Source organism: Panulirus ornatus, chromosome 7 (assembly GCF_036320965.1).
Source record: "Panulirus ornatus isolate Po-2019 chromosome 7, ASM3632096v1, whole genome shotgun sequence".
NCBI classification, from domain to species: domain Eukaryota; kingdom Metazoa; phylum Arthropoda; class Malacostraca; order Decapoda; family Palinuridae; genus Panulirus; species Panulirus ornatus.
The window spans coordinates 44,613,906-44,641,300 of record NC_092230.1 but is presented as its reverse complement, the minus strand read 5'-3'; the positions used below and the strand labels follow the sequence as shown (position 1 = coordinate 44,641,300).

The 27,395-nt window shown below is 47.3% G+C and overlaps 1 long non-coding RNA gene across 1 annotated transcript in view; it reads left to right on the top strand.

Annotated features, from left to right (window-relative positions):
• Nucleotides 1-27,395, top strand: part of LOC139749596 (uncharacterized) — a 186,208-nt gene that overhangs the window by 27,690 nt on the left and 131,123 nt on the right. The window contains exon 4 of the long non-coding RNA XR_011712995.1: nucleotides 13,119-13,418. This is a non-coding gene — a long non-coding RNA (uncharacterized lncRNA). The remainder of the gene's footprint in view (nucleotides 1-13,118; nucleotides 13,419-27,395) is intronic.

Sequence of the window (27,395 nt, the reverse complement as noted above, 5' to 3'; positions counted from 1 at the left end):
TGAATTATGAGACCTAATTAGACCCCCTTGAGCACGTACGGCACGGCCTTAGGGCCGTACCGAACGTGCTCGAACTCCACCTGTTCTTCCCCTAGATTAGCATTGTTAATTGTAGGTGGTCTGTGTGTGTGTGTGTGTGTGTGTGTGTGTGTGTGTGAGGGTGTTTGTGTGTGTTTATGGGAGGGTGTATGTGTGTGTGTTTATAGGAGAGAGAGAGAGAGAGAGAGAGAGAGTGTGTGTGTGCGAAGGAGGGTGTATGTGTCTGTTTATAGGAGGGTGTATGGGTGTGTTTATAGGAGTGTGTATGTGTGTGTGTGTGTGTGTTTATAGGAGAGAGAGAGAGAGAGAGAGAGAGAATTTTATAGGAGAGTGCGTGCGTTTGTTTTTGTACCTGTGTTTGTTTGTCTGTGTTCTGTTTGTGTTTGCGGGCGCGTGTTTTGCCAATAATTCTCGCTCGAAATTTGGGACAGTCAGATAAATCTTGTTTGAGATCGATTTCGTATGTTGCCAGGCGACATTGTTTTGCAGGGCGGGTGAGTGAAGGGCTTTAAGGCTGATTGACCCATGCAAATATAAGCTTTGGTCATAAAGCTTTCAAGCTCTTTCTGTGTATGTATATTACGGGGAACGGTGTGTTTTAAGCTTAGCTTTGTATCGGGGAGCGGTGTGTTTAAAGCTTAGCTTTGTATGGAGGAACGGTGTGTTTAAAGCTTAGCTTTGTATGGAGGAACGGTGTGTTTAAAGCTTAGCTTTGTATGGAGGAACGGTGTGTTTAAAGCTTAGCTTTGTATGGAGGAACGGTGTGTTTAAAGCTTAGCTTTGTATGGAGGAACGGTGTGTTTAAAGCTTAGCTTTGTATGGAGGAACGGTGTGTTTAAAGCTTAGCTTTGTATCGGGGAACGGTGTGTTTAAAGCTTAGCTTTGTATCGAGGAACGGTGTGTTTAAAGCTTAGCTTTGTATGGAGGAACGGTGTGTTTAAAGCTTAGCTTTGTATGGAGGAACGGTGTGTTTAAAGCTTAGCTTTGTATCGAGGAACGGTGTGTTTAAAGCTTAGCTTTGTATGGAGGAACGGTGTGTTTAAAGCTTAGCTTTGTATCGAGGAACGGTGTGTTTAAAGCTTAGCTTTGTATGGAGGAACGGTGTGTTTAAAGCTTAGCTTTGTATCGAGGAACGGTGTGTTTAAAGCTTAGCTTTGTATGGAGGAACGGTGTGTTTAAAGCTTAGCTTTGTATGGAGGAACGGTGTGTTTAAAGCTTAGCTTTGTATAGAGGAACGGTGTGTTTAAAGCTTAGCTTTGTATGGAGGAACGGTGTGTTTAAAGCTTAGTTTTGTATCGAGGAAACGGTGTGTTTAAAGCTTAGCTTTGTATGGAGGAACGGTGTGTTTAAAGCTTAGCTTTGTATGGAGGAACGGTGTGTTTAAAGCTTAGCTTTGTATAGAGGAACGGTGTGTTTAAAGCTTAGCTTTGTATAGAGGAACGGTGTGTTTAAAGCTTAGCTTTGTATGGAGGAACGGTGTGTTTAAAGCTTAGTTTTGTATCGAGGAAACGGTGTGTTTAAAGCTTAGCTTTGTATGGAGGAACGGTGTGTTTAAAGCTTAGCTTTGTATGGAGGAACGGTGTGTTTAAAGCTTAGCTTTGTATCGGGGAAACGGTGTGTTTAAAGCTTAGCTTTGTATCGAGGAAACGGTGTGTTTAAAGCTTAGCTTTGTATGGAGGAACGGTGTGTTTAAAGCTTAGCTTTGTTATACTCACGGCTTACATCATCACTATACAGTTTATCATCACTATCAGCTGTGGTCACCGTTTGAGCATGTCGGGTGTATGTAGATATGGGTGTTGGTCATACAGTAATTTGATTACTCCCCCGCTCCTATGGCGAGGGGAGGCAGGGGTCGTTTCCCTACCCCACTGCATCATGTATGACTCGTTGTTCCCCCCTGAGAACGACGAAACGGAGCACGACGGTACGGTCCTTGAGCACGACGGTACGACCCGTGAGCACGACGGTACGACCCGTGAGCACGACGGTACGGCTCGTGAGCACGACGGCACGGTCCTTGAGCACGACGGTACGGTCCTCGGAGCACGACGGTACGACTCGTGAGCACGACGGTACGACCCGTGAGCACGACGGTACGACCCGTGAGCACGACGGTACGGCTCGTGAGCACGACGGCACGGTCCTTGAGCACGACGGTACGGTCCTCGGAGCACGACGGTACGACCCGTGAGCACGACGGTACGACCCGTGAGCACGACGGTACGACCCGTGAGCACGACGGTACGGCTCGTGAGCACGACGGCACGGTCCTTGAGCACGACGGTACGGTCCACGGAGCACGACGGCACGACCCCTGAGCACGACGGTACGACCCCTGAGCACGACGGTACGGCCCTTGAGCACGACGGTACGACCATTGAGCACGACGGTACGACCCTTGAGCACGACGGTACGGCCCGTGAGCACGACGGTACGACCCCCGGAGCTGCCGTCCATACCGTACCCATGATGAACACCGCCCCATGTGTGTGTGTGTGTGTGTGTGTGTGTGTAGGACACGTACCCATGATGAACACCGCCCCATGCGTGTGTGTGTGTATGTGTGTGCGTGTGTGTGTGTGTGTGTGTGTAGGACACGTCATGTGAGGAACGACTGTGGGTTTTTTCTTCCAGTGGATGGTAAACCCCCTTAGAGAGAGAGAGAGAGAGAGAGAGAGAGAGAGCATCGCTGGCGTGGTGGTGGTGATGGTAGGTTGGTTGGTCGTGACTGGGCTGCCGGCCTCAAAATGAGGATCCACCCTCCACCCTCATAATGAGGATTCACCCTCATAATGAGGATTGACCCTCCACCCTCATAATGAGGATTGACCCTCCACCCTCATAATGAGGATTGACCCTCATAATGAGGATCCACCCTCCACCCTCATAATGAGGATCCACCCTCCACCCTCATAATGAGGATTGACCCTCATAATGAGGATTCACCCTCCACCCTCATAATGAGGATCCACCCTCATAATGAGGATCCACCCTCATAATGAGGATCCACCCTCCACCCTCATAATGAGGATCCACCCTCCACCCTCATAATGAGGATCCACCCTCATAATGAGGATCCACCCTCCACCCTCATAATGAGGATCCACCCTCATAATGAGGATCCACCCTCCACCCTCATAATGAGGATCCACCCTCCACCCTCATAATGAGGATTGACCCTCCACCCTCATAATGAGGATCCACCCTCCACCCTCATAATGAGGATCCACCCTCATAATGAGGATCCACCCTCCACCCTCATAATGAGGATTGACCCTCCACCCTCATAATGAGGATCCACCCTCCACCCTCATAATGAGGATCCACCCTCCACCCTCAATGAGGATCCACCCTCATAATGAGGATTGACCCTCCACCCTCATAATGAGGATCCACCCTCCACCCTCATCATACTCATTTCACCTCATCGTTAGCCCTGGGGGACCTCATGGTCGACCCGTTGTTGCCTTCTTTTGAGGGATGGATTCCCTTTTTTTTTGTGTGTGTGTTGCCGTCATCGTAGTATTCCTCCATCACCATCGCCACCAGTCTCCATCATTATTTATTAGCCTCTCCAACACGGTTATGAGATTATAGCCTTTCTCCAACGCCACCGTCGAAAACCTCTCCAACACCGACACACACACACACACACACACACACACACACACACGAGGAAGCGTCTCTCTAGCAGCGAGAGCCAGAGGGGCGTAAGCGCGGGCCCAATGGAGCCTCCAACAAGGTCGTCAGAACTGGTTAACAAGGACACATCAAGAGGCCGCCCCTAACAGCCCCATTACCCGCTAACTGCTTGTTAGGGCGCGTCCTGTGCTTGTAACCTTGTTAACAACGTCAGATACGGCTAACCCCTTGTTCAAATTGTTGGCCAGCAAATTATTACCCCCCCCCCGATAATTTGGCCGGGCCCCCCAGCGCAAGGCCTTCTGGTGTTTGTTTTAGTTCGCGTTTGTCTATGTTGTTGTTGTTGATGTCACTGCGTGTGGTTGGCCGTTGCGTGTGGTTGGCCCCAGAGTGGTCGTGGTCGTGTGTGGTAGTCTGTGGTGGTTTTTATCATTGCGTGGTTGTGGGTTTTTTTATTTTTAGGGGGGGAGGTCATGTCAGGTTTACTGCTGCCTACAGTTTGTTATTTACACCTTCGAAGTGTCATTGTCCTCTCCTTGTGTGTGTGTATGTGTGTGTGTGTGTGTGTGTGTGTCAAGGGAGGGAGGGGAAATTATGTGGTTGTAGCCCCCGTGGTCATGTGATGTTTGCTACCGATGGCGTCATACATCAGGGGTGATGATGATGGTGGTGGGGTGGGTGGTGGGTTTGTCGTTGATGGTGTGGCCATGGATCTGGGTTGTAGATGATGTCATGCGTCTGGGTTGTAGATGATGTCATGCGTCTGGGTTGTAGGTGATGTCATGCGTCTGGGTTGTAGATGATGTCATGCGTCTGGGTTGTAGATGTCATGCGTCTGGGTTGTAGATGATGTCATGCGTCTGGGTTGTAGGTGATATCATGCGTCTGGGTTGTAGATGATGTCATGCGTCTGGGTTGTAGGTGATGTCATGCGTGTGGGTTGTAGGTGATGTCATGCGTCTGGGTTGTAGATGATGTCATGCGTCTGGGTTGTAGGTGATGTCATGATGCTTCTGGGTTGTAGATGATGTCATGCGTCTGGGTTGTAGGTGATGTCATGCGTCTGGGTTGTAGGTTATGTCATGATGCTTCTGGGTTGTAGATGATGTCATGCGTCTGGGTTGTAGGTGATGTCATGCGTCTGGGTTGTAGATGATGTCATGCGTCTGGGTTGTAGATGATGTCATGCGTCTGGGTTGTAGATGATGTCATGCGTCTAGGTTGTAGATGATGTCATGCGTCTGGGTTGTAGGTGATGTCATGCGTCTGGGTTGTAGGTGATGTCATGCGTCTGGGTTGTAGGTGATGTCATGCGTCTGGGTTGTAGGTGATGTCATGCGTCTGGGTTGTAGATGATGTCATGCGTCTGGGTTGTAGATGATGTCATGCGTCTGGGTTGTAGGTGATGTCATGCGTCTGGGTTGTAGATGATGTCATGCGTCTGGGTTGTAGGTGATGTCATGCGTCTGGGTTGTAGTTTTGTTGATGGTGATGTCATGCTTCTGAGTTGTATTGTTGGTGATGTCATGCCTCTGGGTTGTATTTTTGATGATGTCATGCCTCTGGGTTGTAGTTTTGTTGTTGGTGATGTCAGACATCTGGATTGTTGTCGGTGACATCATGCCTCTGGGTTGTAGTTTTGTTGATGGTGATGTCATGCCTCTGGGTTGTAGTTTCGTTGTTAGTGATTATCATACATCTGGGGTGCCGTTAATGGTGGTATACATCTGAAGTTGTAACAGACGATTTCGCACATCTGGGTTGTTGGATTATCGTTTATAACAACCCCAAGGACCATGTCACAGTGGGTCAAGACAAGATGTTGTCATGGAGATGTATTGCCTCTCTCTGATTCTGTCGTGGTCCTTGGCATTGTAATACGAGGTAAGTCTTCCTTATGCTTCCTAATGACCCCTTGTCTCCATAAGAATCGAAATTCTCCCAGTCATTTTTTATTTTGAATATATAATTCAAGCACTCCCATTATTAGGAGTTGACCACATCTGATAAATATGTGTTTTTCACATTTATGTACCTTCCTGATTTTTTTTTCTAGCTTTGATGTTTCACTTTCATGTACCTTCCTCATTTTTGTTTTCTGTCCTTGATCTTTGTTCATTTGTTGTGGTTGATTAAAACGCTTTGGAGGATTATAAATTGTCACATCCTCTTTATAGAGTTCTTTCCCACAGTTGATCTCATTACTTTTTGAATAGGCCGTTCAGTCAGTATTTTCCTAAGACTTAAAGTCCTTTTTATCAAGTTGGCAAATCCCCTTCCATTTTCTTTCCTTTCCCTCCTTGTTATCACGTATGCCTGTGTAAGGATTGGGTGAGATCTTATCTCTCTAGTAATTACTTGTCCCGTCTCCTCTACTCGAACTAGGTCAATTTTTTTCCCTAATTCGGTCCTTCAACTCGAGCGCTTTTCCATGTATTATCAGTCCATCCACAGACGTAAACATTGTTATATTCAGTCTGACTTGCGCATCACTCAACACTGTTGACCATTCTTAAGAAGTGGCTGGGCTGTTCTGCCCTCCAGCCTCTTTTAATGTCTCCAGTTTTTTTTCGGCCTTTTGACTCCATGTCTTTTTTTGTGCTTCCTCGATCTGTCACCTCTGGTAAGTACTCTCTGAATTCCTCCTTTGCACACAGGTTTATTAACGTGTTTCAGTACCTCCTGCCAACATATCTCCACACGTGACAGTAATCATTACTGGTCGACCCCATATGTCTTCATTTGTACCTCCCAGTTCTCTTTCTTTTGTCCCAGAAATTGTTGCACCTGACATGTCAATACGTCTTCCTCCCCCTCCCCTCTCTTCTTTTCCTCATGGTTCTGGAATATGATGGCTTCCTCCCCCCACATTCCAGAAATCATCTGTTATTTACGTCTATCTACCGCTCCTTTCACCAGCATTCTTACTTCCGGTGTTGCCCACTCGTCGGCGAAAGTCTTACAGCGTTGCTTCGTCAACTTCCACGTCTCGTGTAGGTTTCCAAAAATCCTCATCTTCACCACAAAACACCGATCCTAGATTCTGATATCAAACATCGCATGTAATTCACTGATTGTCCCGTCTCTTCCAGTACACATTACCCTCTCTCTCTCTCTCTCTCTCTCTCTCTCTCTCTCTCTCTCTCTCTCTCTCTCTCTCTCTCTCTCTGTGGCTCCGCTTATGATTTACTGTGTCACTTCTTGTTTGATTGTGGCCAGAAATCAGTTCTGGACCATAAATTCTCCTCGTCGTCCCCAGACTTTGCACCTGTTTCCTGTCCTGTCTTTTCGACTGTGTCTGGTCACTCTCTTATGGGCATTTCCTTTTGCCATCTGTCTCTGGGACCTCCTAAGCAGATCCCTTGTGGACTCCCCTTCCCCTGCCTGACACTTCCCACTGGATGCCTCTTCTTTCCTCGGGCTGTTTTCCTCCTCGGAATTCCCTTCAGTCTCTTTGTTATCACGACCGTTGATTATAGATATACATTTTTTTTTAGTTCCATGAATTACTTCTTCCATACGATGACACATTTCGTGATCATTCTTTTGATTCCTTTGGTTCTTTGTAACCCTCTCTCTCTCTCTCTCTCTCTCTCTCTCTCTCTCTCTCTCTCTCTATATATATATATATATATATATATATATATATATATATATATATATATATATATATATATGTGTGTGTGTGTGTGTATACACACACACACACACACACACGCACGCAATTAACTCGGGGCCTTTTTCAAAGACTCCTGCATTCTAAGTCTGCGCTACTTTCAATGGCAGGGAAATGTCGATTCCTCTGGTATGAGAGGTTATTTAACGAGCCTGTCCGAACTCCCAGTAACAGACGTAGTCACAAGTGTGCGAGTCTCAGCAGCTTGCCTTGCATGACTCCATTCGCGCTCTGGATGCCCACTACCTCAGCTTCTCTCTGGGTTTACTACTTGAGTACACTTGGATGCTCCAGTTGCAACGTAAAGGTTAATCATAGATCCTACCCTTACCCTAAAGCCATTCGTCACTATCCTTCAGCATCGAGAGAGAGAGAGAGAGAGAGAGAGAGAGAGAGAGAGAGAGAGCACCCAAGATCAGTGCACCAAGAGGAAAAAAGATTTTAAAATCAGACAAACTAAAATGGATGAGAAGCCTAGGTGCTCAGTTGACATTTTTGCACATTTCCCTATTTAGCCATGGACCTTTTCTCTCTCTCTCTCTCTCTCTCTCTCTCTCTCTCTCTCTCTCTCTCTCTCTTTCTTTTTACAACGACTTCTGATTTATGCGTGTGTGTGTTTTTACACCGCCATATTAGCAGCTCGGAATGTCGGCATCTGCTTTGTTCTTGTGTGTTTGCTCAATGTTAATTTGAATCCGATTTGTGTGATTCATGGTATAATTTAGGATTCTTTTTTTTTCTTCTTGTGGGATATTATTGCCTTGTATAATTTTATTTATCAATGTGATTAGTAAATGTAAAGGTGTAATATTGATATTGATATATATATATATATATATATATATATATATATATATATATATATATATATATATATATATATATAGAACCATAGAAGCGAAAGTGAGTCATAGGGTAGGTGAGGGGGCGAAGATTCTGGGTGCCTTGAACGATGTGTGGAAAGAGAAGTCGTCTTCTGGGATGGTGAAATGAGTATGTTTGAAGGTATAGTAGTCCCAACAGTGTTATATGGATAAGAGGCATGGGCTGTGGATGAGGGTATGCGAAGGAGGGGTGGATGTGTTGGAAATGAAATGTTTGAGGACAGTATGTGGTGTGAGGTGGTTTGAACGAGTAAGTAATGAAAGGGTAGGAAAGGGGTGTGTTAATGCATAGTGTGGTTGAGAGAGGTAAAGAGGATGTGCTGAAGTGGTCTGGACATATGGAGAGAAAGTGAGGAAAAGTGGACAAAAGAGGATATATGTGTCAGAAGCGGAAGAGACAAGGAGAATGGGGAAACCATATTGGCGATGAAATCATATAGTGCCTGAGCATGCAGGAGGGTGAGAGGCGTGCACGAGTGAACAGGAACGATGTGATGTATGGGGTTGGACTTACTGTCAGTGGAGTGAAGTGGAGCAGCGGGGACAAGCTATGTAGATCTGTGAGGCCTGGATGTGTGGATAGGGAGCTGTTGTTTTGGTATATTACATATGGCAGCTAGAGAACGGATGCAAGCGGATGTGGCCTTCGTCAGTTTCATGGCGCTACCTCGCTGACGCTGGAAACGACGAACAAGTATAGATTTACATTATATAATGTGTGTGTGTGTGTGTGTTGTATGTGTGTGTGTGTGTGTGTGTGTGTGTGTGCGCTCGTGGGTGAAAAATCATTACTACAAATCGTAATACATTTGGGAGAATTAATGAAATATATATTTTACACGCAGCTAATGAATAAATGAGGTGTATAAACACGAGTGCATAATTTCCCCGATATGCATATTTCACAGTGCGGTAAATTGTGATGTTATCGCAGTTAATTACGTATTTCTGTTTACATCATCATTCCAATTTTTTATTATCATTTATTTATTTAGTGTTTTTTAAGGTCATTAGCGAGGCCCGTTTTTTTTTTTTCCTTTTTCCACCATGTTACCCGTGTCCAGACCAGTGCTCAGGGGCAACGGGGTGTTGCCATTGTATACTTTGTGTTACTGTTGCTACTTTTTCTGTTGCTTTTTCTTACTACTGCTACTTTTGCCACTATTTTTTTGTTCCTGCTACTTTCCTGCGCTACTTATCGTGCAGGTGTTGCTGCTACTGCTACTTTTATGTTGCAAGAGGAGTGGATTTATTGTCTCCATTATGTTGTTCCTGCAGCTGCTGCTGAGGCGACTTCAGTTGCTGTTCCCTCCACAGCTGTTTTTGTCATAGTTGCTACTCATGTTCTCGCCACACTGCTGTTGCTAAAGTGGCTGCTTCTACTGCTGCTGCTTCATCTATACAACATCCAGGCCTTCGAAGAAGTTGGATGGTTTAGGTTCCTTAGACTGGAGAGTGCAGAGAGTGAAACTGCTGGAGTCGTCGAAGTGAGCCATAGGGTGGGTGAGGGGGCGAAAGTTCTGGGCGCACTGAGAGGGGTGTTTGTGTGGAAAGAGGGAGAGATCATCCTCGATCAGGGGCAAAGATGGACATATTCGATGGTATAGCAATCCCGACGGATTGTGTGTGGATACGAGGCGTGGGCTTTACGTCGCTGAGAAAGCACGGAAGAGGGTGAACGCGTCGGAAGTGGCATGTTTGTGAGAGCATCGTGAGGAAGGTTGCTCGGGCAAGAAACGATGGAGGGAAGAGAGATTGAACACGTGGAGAGGATGAGTGAGGAGAGGTTCACAGAAAGGGCACACGTGTCAGAAGTGGAGGGAAACAACAAGGAGAAGAGGGAGACGCGAGACCATGGTCGCAGACCATGGACCGGCGTCGAGGTCACTCGTGCCCATAGTCGTACTTCTCTCGGGCCCCCTCCCATGAACACGACCTTACGACCCCTTCATTGCGACGTCATCACCTTCAGGTCACGTGAAAATGACCAAGCCGTCATAAGCCAAAGGTCGTACGTCCGTGCGTGCCCAAGAGTCTTAGCGTCGTACTCAGGGGTCGTACTCACAAGTACAGTTGTACAGTCGCGCTGGCGAGTATATAGCTCGTCAGATATCTTGCCCAGGCTTATCTTACGTCTGGCAGCGACGTTTGCATACGTCAGGCATCCGATATCCGTAGGAAACTATCGTACAGGGTCTCCGGATACATGGCATTAGGTCGTCTCAACGTATGGCATCAATGGCATGACTGGCAGAAGACCTGGGACCAGGTCGTCGAACACCTGTCCCCATACATTACTGAGTACGATAGGTTTTCCCCAGCGTGGCAGCAGGATCGGGGAGAGGGGAGGGTTGTGTGTGCGCGCGCCGGCAGGGCAGCGTTGTGTGTGTGTGTGTGTGTGTCCGCAGGCCAGACCGTGGCCTGAAATTTCCCGCCGCTGGATTGGACTGATTACAGTGTTTATGCCAGGGTCCGGCCAGTACTGTGCCCCAGACGATGTGGACGACCATTGTGTTGGCCAGCGTTATCTCCCACGTGTATATATATATATATATATATATATATATATATATATATATATATATATATATAGGCTGGTTCTCTCCCCCCCCCCCCCCCGGGATAACGCACCAATCCACCATATCGACTCCCACAACACCACCCCACCCCCATTCTCCCCAAGATTGGCTCGTCTTTTTCTTTTCCGTTTTCTCTCGTGTAGGGTTTAGCTTCAGCATGTGTGCCTTATGTGTAGCTTCGGTCTTATATGTCGACGACTCTCTCTCTCTCTCTGTCTCTCTCTCTCTCTCTCTCTCTCTCTCTCTCTCTCTCTCTCTCTCTCTCTCTCTCCCCCGTTTACCGGCCCAGTCTCCCACCACCGACCGAGTCCCCTCCCCACACACACTCCCTCACCCCCTTACCATTCCTGTTCAGCCGACCCTTAGCGGTGGGTGGCTGCGGTCTGCGGTTCCTGCGGTTTTAAGTCTGGGGTTGAAGGTGTTTTTTTTTGCGTGTGTGTGTGTGCCTCTGTCTGAAGACTTCGTCTGGTTTTTTTTTTCTTCTTTTTTTTGTGCCACTTAGGAGGGTTTTTGTGGCTCTGATTTCGCCCACCCTTGTATCTCTCTACACATTCCTTTCAGCCATCAACAAATATCCCGGTAAAAGAAATACATATCTATATATATTTATTTATTCCCTCCTCCTCCTCCTCCCATGCTCCATTTTCGTTCTTCGAGTATCACACTTCCCTCCTCCCTCCCTTTTTTTTTTTCTGTAAATGTTTGTTATTATTATCCTTGGAGAGACGTGATGGAGTTGGCGTGGTGGTGGTGCGGGCTGGCTGGCTGGCTGGTTGGTTATCGAGTGGTTGTGGGATACTTCCGTTATCGGTTGTAAAAACAGAGGAAGAGGAGGAGGAGGAAGAAGAGGAGGAGGAGGAAGAAGAAGAAGAAGAGGGGAGAAGAATAAGATGGAAAGGCAATATGTCTTTTTTTTTTTATGAGGAGCGAGCGAGAGGGAGGAGGGAGGTCTGGCCTGATAGAGGCCTCATCTTCAGGTCTTACACACGCCCTTCCTCCCTCCCTCCCTTTACCTCCTCCTCCTCCTCTAAAGATTTTTGGTATTTCCGAAAAAAAAAAATAATAATAAAAGAGCATTAGATGGAATTCAGGATTTTGATTCATGATGCTTCGTAATTTCTAGAACGATGATTTAGGACCCATTTTTTTATATATGTATATTCGTATTTTACTTTTGAATTTATAATTGCTTTGGCAGTACGTGATGTAGAAGTCACCTTCACGTAACAGACAGGGATCGTGACGGGTTCTGTATGAGGTTACAGATTTACACGAGTTATTGATCTATATCTATATCTGTCTATCTATCGATCTACCTACTCTCTCTCTCTCTCTCTCTCTCTCTCTCTCTCTCTCTCTCTCTCTCTCTCTCTCTCTCTCTCTCTCTCTGTATATATTTTTATATATATATATATATATATATATATATATATATATATATATTCGTATTTGACTTTTGAATTTATAATTGCTTTGGCAGTACGTGATGTAGAAGTCACCTTATATATATATATATATATATATATATATATATATATATATATATATATATATATATTATCTATGTATTTTTATATTTACCTTCTGAAATAAGGCAGTATATCATCAGCCAGTGAGGAAGGGGCTGGAAGAAGGCTGGGTTGAGGAGGAGAGTCCCGCCCGCAAAGAGTGGAGGAGGAGGGTTGAGTGAGGGGGGCAGGGAGACCAAGAGAGAGAGAGAGAGAGAGAGCAGCGAGGAAGTTCAGATAGGCATGCAAATTCTTGTTATCCACTTGACTTTATATTTTTTTGGATTTTGCTTTACGAGACCTCGATGGTCACAGAAGTGTTTCGTCTTTAAGTTAGACAATAGAATATTTTTTTTTTAAAGTTACAGATATGTAAGGTTTTGTTTTTGTAAAGTGAGAAGATATGAAATAACTAAGGTTTTGTCTTTTGTAAAGCTAGTTTAGTATTTAGATAAGTAAAACAACTAAGGTTTTGTCTTTGTAAAGCTAGTTTAGTATTTAGATAAGTAAAACAACTAAGGTTTTGTCATTGTAAAGCTAGTTTAGTATTGAGATAAAATAAGTAAGGTTTTGTGTTTGTAAAGTTAGGAAATAAGTCTTTTGAATAGAGAATAAGTAAGGTTTTGTCCTTGTAAAGTTAGGAAATTAATTATTTTGAATACATAAAACAAATTAAGGTATTACAGAAATGCTTTGTCTCTACATACGAAGACAAATGAAGTCTCAAAACAAAAAAATCATATCACTTCTGTTCTGTGCCTGACTTTACTCCTCCTGCTCTTCGTAGGTGAGTGACGAGACAGCTGGTCCGTGGCAGATGGGTCACCCACGTCTCCTAACCTCCTGCACCTTCAGCAGCCAACTACAGGAGAGGCAAACTGCCTGAAGGAGGACGCTTGGAGACGCGATATTCGAGGAGATGCCTCAGGTGGGAGGCCACGGAGACTGATGTTCGAGTACGACTCGAGAAGACAATACTCCGGCTGTAATCCGAAGTGGGGGTGGAGACGACCAAGTACCACCGGCTGTTGAGGACGACCTGAGGGAACGACCCTAAACGTGACGACCTGTTTAGACGTGGCTGCAGGTAAGACTCGTGTTTGGTGTCTTGTTCAAAGGTCAGGATTGTACATGTATGTCAGGAGGCTCTAGGCGCGCGCACACACACACACACACACACACACACACACACACACGTCGTCACCATGAGAGAGAGACGAAAGCAAAGTTGTCTTTTTCTGGGAATGGAATGTTTCCAGTTTATGCATAAAATGGACAGGTCGCACACTCTTTTGAAGAAAAAAAAGATAAAAAGACGTGAGATAAGGATTCCCAGAGCTTATCGATGATGGGAGAGTTAAACAGATAATATCGCAACGGCTCAACCTCGGGTTCCCAACGGCCACACGGTAACCATTGGCTCGGCGAGCGAGTGTTGCCGGGCCTAGCTATTGACAGGTTGCGAGGGGAGGGGATGAGCAGCCCGTTCTGTGGAGCAGGGACGGAAGTAATAGCTGTCGTAGAGGGAAGGAGAACCCAAAATATTGGGGGATTTTGGAAACGCCGTCGTCTCACAGGCACACGAAATCACCGCATCCATCTCAACCATCCTACCACATTTCACCACCAAACTCTTCTCTACCACACCGTTCCACCAGATCATCAGTACCACGCCACTCCACCAGACTAGCCATCCTACCACACCATTTCACCATGCCATCCCACCTTTGCCACCACAGGACACCATCCTACCACCTCACCATCCACCCTTCCACCATTTTGACCATTATACCACAGCACCACGCCAGTCAGCCTCCCACACTACCACCACCACCACCATCGCACCAATTATCCCACCACATGAAACATCCTAGCAACCAACCAACCAGCCAACCACAACACCACACTAACCGTCCTACCACACTAACCGTCTAACCACACCACCTCCCCACCAACCAACCACCCTACCTCACTACCATCACACCAGCCAACCACCACCACCACACTGCCTCCCCACCAACCAACCACACTACCAGGCAACCATCAACACCACCACCACCACACCAACCCTCCTACCACACTGCCTCCCCACCAACCAACCACCCTACCACACTACCAGTCAACCATCAACACCACCACCACCACCACAACCAACCACCTTCCTACTACCACCGCCACCACTCCAACCATCCTACCACACCAACCCACCCACCCACCACAAGGACTTAGAACAGCATTAGCCAGTTCAGTCCACCGTTCCTGTAATTCTGTGTTGTTTCACGGCAGCCAGTCTGGCTCTTTTCCTCTTACAAGGATTACATTGCAGTTCATATGCAGATTATATTAATTTTTTTTTCCCTCCCCAACGTAAGCTGTTCCAGGGCTTATCATTGTCCAAATATGAAGTCGAGCGTGTGTGTGTGTGTGTGTGTGTGTGTGTGTGTGTGTGTGTGGTGTATTCGTAGCGTCGAGGGGATGACCCATTCAATTACAAATATCTAACCCGAATATAGTTTATCTTCCTCGTCCTCTTGCTATTTTTTTTTCCCCCTCCTCCCCGCTCCTCTTTTTTTTTTTTTTTTTTTTTGTACATCATTTCGTTTTGTGTGGGTCGTTCTCAGACCGCAAGAGCCGACCGCAGATGTGGTCGTTGAGGCGAATGGCAGAGAGAGAGAGAGAGAGAGAGAGAGAGAGAGAGAGAGAGAGAGGGAGTGAGGGAGGGAGGGTGGAGGAGGAGGAGGGGGAGAGAAGGCCCGTTAGTGGAGGGGGAGGAGGACTGCGGTAGAGTTTCCGCGACTCTTCGTGGTTTGGCTGTGGACATTTTTCGCGGTTTGGACCATTTTTTTTTTTTTATATATATTTTTCTAGGTTTGCTGTTTAGTTGGAGGAGGTGGGAGGGGAGGGGGGGGGGGAGGACCGCATTGTGGCTCCCGATGACCACGTGTGCACGTAGCCCTGCTCCTTACCGCAGCGCTGAGCGGCGGTCCGAATGTGACGAAGGGTTTGCACACACACACACACACACACACACACACACACGGTATAAGGCCAAGTCTCTAGGTTGTAAAGGTGTTGTACCTGGGGTTGTGGAAGGGTTATAGATAGGCATCAGCGAGTGTTGTGATGTGTGGCGGTCGGACGGGCAGAAAGCGATCCTGAGATATGTACGTCAGTAATATTCTCTTAAGAGTCTCTATGGGCATGACGGTTAAGCCAGTGATGTACACACAGCCTAGTGTGTGTTGTGTGTGTTGTGTGTGTGTGTGTGTGTGTGTGCTCTCACGTAAGGGGGGGTGGGATTCGCCTGTGGTGGATGTGGTACAAGACAAGTGCCGGTGTGCGGCGGTGGTAGGAAGAGGGATGGGAAGAGGAGGAGGAGGAGGAGGAGGTATAGGTGGTTGCGGTCTGCGGCTCCCGCTCCCTCCCTCCTTTACCCGCGCAAACCGCAGCAGCCACACACCACACACCCCTCCTCCTCTCCCTCATTGGCGGCCGCGCGCGGCAGCCTTAACCGCCTGCGTCCACCGCGCGCGGCGCATTCCTTCCACATAACTGAATTTCACCCCAGCTCGTCTCCCTGTATCTAACATTCTCGTCATGATTCCCATCTTTAAATAAGAAGAAAGATAACGCCATGGTAGAAGCGTTTATATATATATATATATATATATATATATATATATATATATATATATATATATATATATATATATATATATATATAGTTTTGGAAAGAGGGGCAAGTATGAAGTCTGTTGGGGATGAGAGAGCTTGGGAAGTGAGTCAGTTGTTGTTCGCTGATGATACAGCGCTGGTGGCTGATTCATGTGAGAAACTGCAGAAGCTGGTGACTGAGTTTGGTAAAGTGTGTGAAAGAAGAAAGTTAAGAGTAAATGTGAATAAGAGCAAGGTTATTAGGTACAGTAGGGTTGAGGGTCAAGTCAATTGGGAGGTGAGTTTGAATGGAGAAAAACTGGAGGAAGTGAAGTGTTTTAGATATCTGGGAGTGGATCTGGCAGCGGATGGAACCATGGAAGCGGAAGTGGATCATAGGGTGGGGGAGGGGGCGAAAATTCTGGGAGCCTTGAAGAATGTGTGGAAGTCGAGAACATTATCTCGGAAAGCAAAAATGGGTATGTTTGAAGGAATAGTGGTTCCAACAATGTTGTATGGTTGCGAGGCGTGGGCTATGGATAGAGTTGTGCGCAGGAGGATGGATGTGCTGGAAATGAGATGTTTGAGGACAATGTGTGGTGTGAGGTGGTTTGATCGAGTAAGTAACGTAAGGGTAAGAGAGATGTGTGGAAATAAAAAGAGCGTGGTTGAGAGAGCAGAAGAGGGTGTTTTGAAATGGTTTGGGCACATGGAGAGAATGAGTGAGGAAAGATTGACCAAGAGGATATATGTGTCGGAGGTGGAGGGAACGAGGAGAAGAGGGAGACCAAATTGGAGGTGGAAAGATGGAGTGAAAAAGATTTTGTGTGATCGGGGCCTGAACATGCAGGAGGGTGAAAGGAGGGCAAGGAATAGAGTGAATTGGAGCGATGTGGTATACCGGGGTTGACGTGCTGTCAGTGGATTGAATCAAGGCATGTGAAGCGTCTGGGGTAAACCATGGAGAGCTGTGTGGGTATGTATATTTGCGTGTGTGGACGTATGTATATACATGTGTATGGGGGGGGGGGTTGGGCCATTTCTTTCGTCTGTTTCCTTGCGCTACCTCGCAAACGCGGGAGACAGCGACAAAGTATAAAAAAAAAAAAAAAAAAAAAAATTATATATTTGTGTGTGTGTGTAAATATATACTTTAAACGCTGAGAAGGTTCAATCATCAGATACTTCTATATTTAAACTCGGGCTCAAGGAATCTTTAACTTTTTTTTTTTTTTTTTTTTTTTAGCTTTTATTTTTAAGTATTAACGTCAGAAATCGCCGTTGATGCTCTGCTCTGCGAGGCTCAGCCAAAGCCCACAAATATATATTTTTTTTTCCCTCCCACAAATTTAGAATTCTGAATTTTCTGGTTTTCCCGCTCGTTACCCAATTCGCCTAAAAACGCTTTCAATAATATTTTTTAGGGGGTCGGAATTTTAACGAAAAAGTGATAGATACAATACACCTGGGGGAAGGGGGGGGGGGGGAGGCGGCTTTTAAATGAGTGTGCCGTTTAACGGGAGTCTGTTAAGTAGTATATGCCAGTGGAGTTGTTGTAGATGACGTGCCGTTGAAATGGCTCCCCGGCAACCTGTTTCTCTCTCCTCCTCCTCCCCCGCCTCACTCCCTCAACCCCCTCGACCAGCTCTCTCCCTCTCCTTAATCCCCACTAACGAGGAAGGTTTAGCAGTGTTGATAAATCATGTGCAAGCTCTTCACTCCATCCGCTGCTAAGTCCACTCTCAGATATCTAAAACACTTCACTTCCTCCAGTTTTTCTCCATTCCAACTTGCGTCCCAATTAAGTTGTCCCTCAACCCTACTGTACCTAATAACCTTGCTCTTATTCACATTTACTCTCAGCTTTCTTCTTTACCACACTCAGTCACCAACTTCTGCAGTTTCTCACCTGAATCAGCCACTCGCGCTGTATCACCAGTGAACAACAACTGACTCGCTTCCCAAGCCCTCTCTTCCACAAGAGACTACATACTTGCCCCTCTCTCCAAAACTCTTACATTCACCTCCCTAACGACCCCATCCATAAACAAACAACCATGGAGACATCACGCACCCCTGCTGCAAACCGACATTCACCGGGAACCAATCACTTTCCTCTCTTCCTACTCGTACACATGGCTTACATCCTCGATTAAAACTTTTCACTACTTCTAGCAACTTACCTCCCACACCATACACTCTTAATACCTTCCACAGAGCATTTCTGTCAACTCTATAACATACATTCTCCAGATCCGTAAATGCTACATACAACTCCAATTGATATAGTCGACTATAAAGATGAATTGAATAGCCTCTCCTCAAATACGTAGCCGGTAAGGAAAACCTATTAAGTATCCGGTCTGCTGTCCTTGACGCCCACAGCTGTTCGGGTACGGCTGTTTTGGAAACGGGTCGCAAGATTAGATTGATATTTTCCTTCGTCTTTTGGCTAAATGTATCGCTCTAGATGGACAGAGGAAGAGGGATGTTGCGAGAGATGTCCTCGAACGGGGGTTTTCGATAGAGTGGCAGAGGGGAGGCCTTTGTGGCCGAAGGTGTTTAAAGACAGATGTTGCCACCGATCAACAGCCGATTTGCTGTGTCGCCTAGGCTTATTATCGTGTGAGCTTGTAACGCGGGAGGTATTTACAGTGGTTACAGATGGGGGAGGTCTCTGTCTGTCACACATTCCAGTGAGTAGATGTTACATTTGAAGGTCTCCTCCTATGCGAGAATTGGATAGAGCGATAAAAGTGGCCGGTGTGTTATCAGTAATGATAAGATGTTGTGCCCTATAGTGCAAGAGTTTGTTTTGACCTCTTCGTTCACCAGAGACTGGCTTCCCCCGTGTGCGCTACACTGTATCCAGGTCCAAATACCTTAGTGTATATGTACTTTTTGTATATGATGTAGTTATCATGTTAATGTAGTTTGTTTTGTGTATATGATGTAATATTTGTGGCCTATTTTTTTTTTCTAGCTTGCTTTGTATTACACAGATGTTGTTACCTATGTTAATGTCACCATCACTTACTATCCTGTAACTGTGTATCATGTATTGATGTATCCTACACCTCCCTTCCTCCCTCCCTCCCTCCCTCCTGACCGTAGGTGGGCTGAGGGGGGGGGGGGGGGGCTCTGGTGGGGTTCCTGGGGGCCCCACTCGGGCCCACCTGTCACCCAACCTCTGTAATCGGCCATTTCAGTCTGTCGACATTTCAGCTTCAGCGGGTTTTATTAAAGAATATCACTGCTGTATTCAGAGCTGATTTGGGGGTGGGATGGGATGGGCAGATGATTGCGCCTCCGGGCGATTTATCTTTGTACATTTCATCGTCACTCAGTCGTACTGGTGAGGAAGGGTTCCCGTGTTGGTTTGGAGGTCGGAAGGTCACAGGTTACTGTCGCCCGTGTTAATTATTCCGTATCCTTGTAATGACAACTTCCGATTCTAGCGGGTACACTTCATTGAAGTCTTCGTCAGGGGTGTGTTCATACCCTTCATGTGTGTGTGTGGGGGGGGTGCAAAGCAGGTCATTGATTTTTGAGGTCAGAGGTCACTATCGTATTTAGAGCGAAAAAGAAAGAGGTGTTGTTTTTGGGATACCTGTGTAATAATGACGACACCAAATTACCATCTGCCACCACTTTGGCTACCACCCTTTGCCACCGTCTCCGTCAACAGCCGTGCCACCACCACATTTATAAAGGGATCCAAACAGCAACAGACCACTGGGTCCTTTCGAGGCTGTTCGTGATAGTTAAAGGGTATCAGGAACTGACAGATTATTGTGGGAAATTTCAGAATAACTAGGAAATTGTCGATGTAGCTTACGAGGTGCCAGTGAAGGTAAGTCGTGGATTTAAAGTATTTGAGTGGTGTACATTTCTGCCTCGAACGATGTGATGTCCTTGTGTTTTTCAACTACGTACGTTAAGCTGATTGGACGATAATTTCCAGGCGGTGACTTATTACTTTCATTTCTTTTTTACCATCGGTGTTACATTGGCAGTCTTCCATTCTGCTGGAACTTTTCCTGTAGCAAGTTACTTGCTGAAAAGGGCAGTCTGATAAAACTTATCAGGACCTGCCGTTTTATTTACTTTCATTCCATACGCTGCTGACAATATGTCTTTAGCTTTTATGTCAGTCCGTTGAAGAACGTTCTCTTCTCTGTTATCAGTGAAAACAGGATTTGGGACATGGGGTGTGTCTTCGATCGTAAACAGAGACGCAAAAAATTAGTCTATGAAGATTTTCGCCATGGCTTCGTTCTCTTGAGCCAAGTCACTGTCTTTTCATAATCAAATCACCAATTGACCGGCTAATGACTCTCTTGGTTCTAACATAAACTGTAAAACATTCTTGGGGTTTTCTTTCGCCATTTCCAGTTCTATGCGCTTTTACACCACAAATCCTGCTCCCATCTGCACCATCAGTTCTGACACCACCACCACCTCTCTCTCTCTCTCTCTCTCTCTCTCTCTCTCTCTCTCTCTCTCTCTCTCTCTCTCTCTCTCGCGTCTAAAGGGGAGATAGAGGAAATTAATTAGTACTCCGCAAAGGCATTTCCGTTCGGGCGTCCGTCCGTCTGTGCGTTCTCTCCTCGTCCACAATTTAGTCCCTGCTTAACATCCACGCAGCGACCACGCAGTACGAAGGTACTACTTCAGATGGCAAACACAGAGCGTCACTGATGTGGGAGGTCAGAAGGTCAGAGGTCAAGGTCATTTGCTGAACTTGAAGTTGGTTTAACTCTCTCTCTCTCTCTCTCTCTCTCTCTCTCTCTCTCTCTCTCTCTCTCTCTCTCTCTCTCCATTTTTCTCATCCTGCTATCTTTCTCTCACCCATCATCCTTCATCATCCCCTTCCATCCTTCCCCTGTCCCCCCCCCCCCATATCCCCTCATCATCGCCCTGCGTCCCTCCCACCTTCCGCCCCCTCCCAATTTCCCTTCCTCTTGTCTCTTGCTTAACACCCCCCCCTCCACTTCCACCACCTCCTCCTCCACCCCCCCCCCCTCAGCCTCGACCTCGACCTTCCCTCCCTTTCACCCCTCCCCCTGCCCTCCACCCCTCACCCCCATAGTTGATCGACCAGGCTACAGGTGTAGGTGGGTGGGAAAGAGAGACCCCAGCAGCTTTTACCCCCCCCCCCCTACCCAACACCCCCTCCCCTCTTTCTCTCTTTCCCACTCCACCCGCTATCTGGCATAACACAAACCCCGCCCCCGCCCCCCCTGACCCGCGCCCCATCCATCCATCATCGTTCGCGCGAAGATGTGAAAATGGCCGGGTTGTCAGAGCGGCTGAAGCACTCCATCTCGCCACCCTCCTCCACCCCTCCACCTGAGCTGGCAAGATTGTTACCTTCCTGTCGAGGGAGGGGGTGGTAGTGGAGGGTGGTAGTGGAGGGTGTGTGTGTGTGTGTGTGTGTGTGTGTGAGGTTTTCAGAACGCCGAGAGAAATGTCTCCTTCGGTCTCCCGATTGTCCAAGGCTGGGCTGGGCTGGGCCACGGCTTTGAATGGGTCCTCCGTGTGGGCTTCCCTGAAGGTTACCTAACCTAACTCTCGTGTGTTGAGAGGGTCCTCTGTGTGTGTGTGTGTGTGTGACTCTCTCTCTCTCTCTCTCTCTCTCTCTCTCTCTCTCTCTCTCTCTCTCTCTCTCTCTCTCTCTCTCTCTCGCTCTGTCGGGAAGTTCGATGGCTTCTCTTTTTTTTTTCTTTTTTCTTTTCTTTTTCTCGGCGATGGTCTGCGGTTGTTCGCCTGAAGAGGGTCTTCAGGTCTTCGTGAGGGTTTCGTTGGGTCTTCGGTTCTCCTGAAGGTACGGCAGCTCCCTCGAAGAGTCCAGGCTGTGCTGTGTTTGGGGAGCTTGAGGAGTCAAAAGATGCTGTGTTGGAGATCGTGAAGAGTTAAAGTTGCTGTGTTTGAGATCTTGAAGAGTCCAGGCTGCTGTGTTGGAGATCTTGAAGAGTCCAGGCTGCTGTGTTGGAGATCTTGAAGAGTCCAGGCTGCTGTGTTGGAGATCTTGAAGAGTCCAGGCTGCTGTGTTGGAGATCTTGAAGAGTCCAGGCTGCTGTGTTAGAGATCTTGAAGAGTCCAGGCTGCTGTGTTGGAGATCTTGAAGAGTCCAGGCTGCTGTGTTGGAGATCTTGAAGAGTCCAGGCTGCTGTGTTGGAGATCTTGAAGAGTCCAGGCTGCTGTATTGGAGATCTTGAAGAGTCCAGGCTGCTGTGTTGGAGATCTTGAAGAGTCCAGGCTGCTGTATTGGAGATCTTGAAGAGTCCAGGCTGCTTTGTTGGAGATCTTGAAGAGTCCAGGCTGCTGTGTTGGAGATCTTGAAGAGTCCAGGCTGCTGTGTTGGAGATCTTGAAGAGTCCAGGCTGATGTGTTGGAGATCTTGAAGAGTCCAGGCTGCTGTGTTGGAGATCTTGAAGAGTCCAGGCTGCTGTGTTGGAGATCTTGAAGAGTCCAGGCTGCTGTGTTGGAGAACTTGTAGTTCGCTCTCTCAGTGGACGAGTGGCTACCAGGAAGATCTCCTTGCACGTTATTTTCGAAGGATCTGACGCATCATCCCCCCTGGTGATCCACGCCCTTTGCCTGATCTGACGCATCATCCCCCCTGGTGATCCACGCCCTTTGCCTGATCTGACGCATCATCCCCCCTGGTGATCCACGCCCTTTGCCTGATCTGACGCATCATCCCCCCTGGTGATCCACGCCCTTGCCTGATCTGACGCATCATCCCCCCTGGTGATCCGCGCCCTTGCCTGATCTGACGCATCATCCCCCTGGTGATCCGCGCCCTTGCCTGATCTGACGCATCATCCCCCCTGGTGATCCGCGCCCTTGCCTGATCTGACGCATCATCCCCCCTGGTGATCCGCGCCCTTGCCTCATCTGACGCATCATCCCCCTGGTGATCCGCGCCCTTGCCTGATCTGACGCATCATCCCTCCCTGGTGATCCGCGTCCTTGCCTGATCTGACGCATCATTCCTCCCTGGTGATCCGCGCCCTTCCCTGATCTGACGCATCATCCCTCCCTGGTGATCCGCGCCCTTGCCTCATCTGACGCATCATCCCCCCCTGGTGATCCGCGCCCTTGCCTCATCTGACGCATCATCCCCCCCTGGTGATCCGCGCCCTTGCCTGATCTGACGCATCATCCCCCCTGGTGATCCGCGCCCTTGCCTCATCTGACGCATCATCCCCCCTGGTGATCCGCGCCCTCGCCTGAGGGTCAGTCTTCTGATGTCTTTTCAACGCTCGTTGGCTTTGGCTGAACGTCTCCTGGTTTGATGTGAATTTCGTGGTTCACAGGCAGAGCTTGACTGATGTGTGAAGGCCACGGCATAAACGTGGAGTTCCCGGTTCGTATCTTGGTCTTGACCCGTTAGGAGGTCGTGTGATGGTCCTAGGTCGCGTGGTGACGTTGCCTCGTATGGAGGTCGTGTGACGGTCCTGGGTCGTGTCCTGGTGTGACCTCTCCTCGTAGGGAGGTCATATGATGGTCCTGGTTCGTATCCTGGTGGTGACCTTGCCTCGTATGGAGGTCATGTGATGGTCCTGGTTTGTATCCTGGTGGTGACTTTGCCTCTTATGGAGGTCATGTGATGGTCCTGACTTGTATCTTGGTTTTGCCTCGTAGGGAGGTCATGTGACGGTCCTGGATCGTGTGGTGACCTTGCCTCGTATGGAGGTCATGTGACGTGGTGACCTTGCCTCGTAGGGAGGTCATGTGACGTGGTGACCTTGCCTCGTATGGAGGTCATGTGACGTGGCGTCCTTGCCTCGCGTATGGTCTGTGCCACACAAGAGCTTGTCTACTTTACTGCACCCTCTCCTGCCCATGCCCCGCGGGCGGTGGCGCAGGAGGAGGTAACAGAGCGTACGTACATAAAGTCCCCGGGGGAGTGAAGCCTTAATGACTGGGTTACATTACAAGTTACATTGTGGGAGTAAACTCCACAGGAATCGGGCAGCAGTGAATGAATTATTTATTTAAACCTTCTGCATAATGAATAACCTGTTGACGAAGTAAGAGTGAATGGATCATTCGGTACCACGATGAATTAACTTGTTACACTTAAGTTTACGATACTTTCCGCGATGAATTAACATTTTACACTAAGTTAACGATACTTTCCACGATGAATTAACTTGTTACACTTAAGTTTACGATACTTTCCGCGATGAATTAACATTTTACACTAAGTTAACGATACTTTCCACGATGAATTAACATTTTACACTAAGTTAACGATACTTTCCACGATGAATTAACATTTTACACTAAGTTAACGATACTTTCCACGATGAATTAACATTTTACACTAAGTTAACGATACTTTCCACGATGAATTAACATTTTACACTAAGTTAACGATACTTTCCACGATGAATTAACATTTTACACTAAGTTAACGATACTTTCCACGATGAATTAACTTTTTACACTAAGTTAACGATACTTTCCACGATGAATTAACATTTTACACTAAGTTAACGATACTTTCCACGATGAATTAACATTTTACACTAAGTTAACGATACTTTCCACGATGAATTAACATTTTACACTAAGTTAACGATACTTTCCGCGATGAATTCATTTTTTACACTAAGTTAACGATACTTTCCGCGATGAATTAGATTTCTACACTAAGTTAACGATACTTTCCACGATGAATTCACTTTTTACACTAAGTTAAGGATACTTTCCGCGATGAATTAACATTTTACACTAAGTTAACGATACTTTCCACGATGAATTAGATTTGTACACTAAGTTAACGATACTTTCCGCGATGAATTCATTTTTTACACTAAGTTAACGATACTTTCCGCGATGAATTAGATTTCTACACTTAGTTAACGATACTTTCCGCGATGAATGAACTTTTTACACTAAGTTAACGATACTTTCCGCGATGAATTCATTTTTTACACTAAGTTAACGATACTTTCCACGATGAATTAACTTTTTACACCAAGTTAACGATACTTTCCGCGATTTCCACGATGAATTAACTTTTTACACCAAGTTAACGATACTTTCCGCGATGAATGAACTTTTTACACTAAGTTAAGGATACTTTCCGCGATGAATTAACTTTTTACACTAAGTTAACGATACTTTCCACGATGAATTAACATTTTACGCTAAGTTAACGATACTTTACAAGTACCTTGGATGAAATGGTTATACATAACTTGTGATGTTCGGTAGAAATTATCTTCCAGATCACAACTTTTACGACAGACGGGTTCGTATTGTTGGAGGGTGTGAGAGTAATTATACATTTTTAATATTTTTATTGTCTAGGGGGTAATGTGGAGGCCAGTAGAGAGCGTACAGTGGGTGAAGGGTACATGGCTAGGGAGTAGGTGGAAGCCAGTTTAGAGCGTACAGTGGGTGGAGGGTACATGGCTAGTGGGTAGGTGGAGGCCAGTATAGAGCGTACAGTGGGTGAAGGGTACATGGCTAGGGGGTAGGTGGAAGCCAGTATAGAGCGTACTGTGGGTACAATACATCATGGGTGAAGGGTACATGGCTAGTGGGTAGGTGGAGGCCAGTATAGAGCGTACAGTGGGTGAAGGGTACATGGCTAGGGGGGTAGGTGGAGGCCAGTATAGAGCGTACAGTGGGTACAATACATCATGGGTGAAGGGTACATGGCTAGGGGGTAGGTGGAGGCCAGTATAGAGCGTACAGTGGGTACAATACATCATGGGTGAAGGGTACATGGCTAGGTGGTAGGTGGAGGCCAGTATAGAGCGTACAGTGGGTACAATACATCATGGGTGAAGGGTACATGGCTAGGGGGTAGGTGGAGGCCAGTATAGAGCGTACAGTGGGTACAGTACATCATGGGTGAAGGGTACATGGCTAGGGGGTAGGTGGAGGCCAGTATAGAGCGTACAGTGGGTACAATACATCATGGGTGAAGGGTACATGGCTAGGGGGTAGGTGGAGGCCAGTATAGAGCGTACAGTGGGTACAATACATCATGGGTGAAGGGTACATGGCTAGGGGGTAGGTGGAGGCCAGTATAGAGCGTACAGTGGGTACAATACATCATGGGTGAAGGGTACATGGCTAGGGGGTAGGTGGAGGCCAGTATAGAGCGTACAGTGGGTACAATACATCATGGGTGAAGGGTACATGGCTAGGGGGTAGGTGGAGGCCAGTATAGAGCGTACAGTGGGTACAATACATCATGGGTGAAGGGTACATGGCTAGGGGGTAGGTGGAGGCCAGTATAGAGCGTACAGTGGGTACAATACATCATGGGTGAAGGGTACATGGCTAGGGGGTAGGTGGAGGCCAGTATAGAGCGTACAGTGGGTACAATACATCATGGGTGAAGGGTACATGGCTAGGGGGTAGGTGGAGGCCAGTATAGAGCGTACAGTGGGTACAATACATCATGGGTGAAGGGTACATGGCTAGGGGGTAGGTGGAGGCCAGTATAGAGCGTACAGTGGGTACAATACATCATGGGTGAAGGTTACATGGCTAGGGGGTAGGTGGAGGCCAGTATAGAGCGTACAGTGGGTACAATACATCATGGGTGAAGGGTACATGGCTAGGGGGTAGGTGGAGGCCAGTATAGAGCGTACAGTGGGTACAATACATCGACACAGGAAGGTTGACAGGTGGGCCCGAGTGGGGCCCAGGGACCGAAAGGTTCCCCCCTCCCGTCTGAGGGAGGAGGCAGGTCTAGGGTACATCTTGTCTGATGAGGATCAGTAGGCGACGTCCCACGAGTATCTGTGTGAGGTGGAGGGTCACGCGGACGTGGCGCTCACAGAGAGTATTTCGCTCGAATGAAAAGCTTGTGTGATTTTCTTCAAGGCTTCACACACACACCCACCCACACACACACACTCTTTCACGAGTCATCTCGGTGACTCCTGCAACATCTGTGGCTCACCTGAAGGTCCTCTGGCTCACCTGAAGGCCCCCTTGGGTCACCTGGAGGTCCTCTGGTTCACCTCAAGGTCCCTTGGGTCACCTGGAGGTCCTCTGGGTCACCTGAAGGTCCTTGGGTCACCTGGAGGTCCTCTGGGTCACCTGGAGGTCCTCTGGCTCACCTGAAGGTCCTATGGTTCACCTAAAGGTCCTATGGTTCACCTGAAGGTCCTGTGGTTCACCTGGAGGTCCTATGGCTCACCTGAAGGTCCTTTGACTCACCTGAAGGTCCTATGGCTCACCTGAAGGTCCTATGACTCACCTGAAGGTCCTATGGTTCACCTGAATGTCCTACGGCTCACCTGAAGGTCCTATGACTCACCTGAAGGTCCTGTGGCTCACCTGAAGGTCCTATGGCTCACCTGAAGGACATAAGACTCACCTTAAAACCTTGCACCTCGCAAGGAGGCCCCTGAGCCTCACCCTCAAC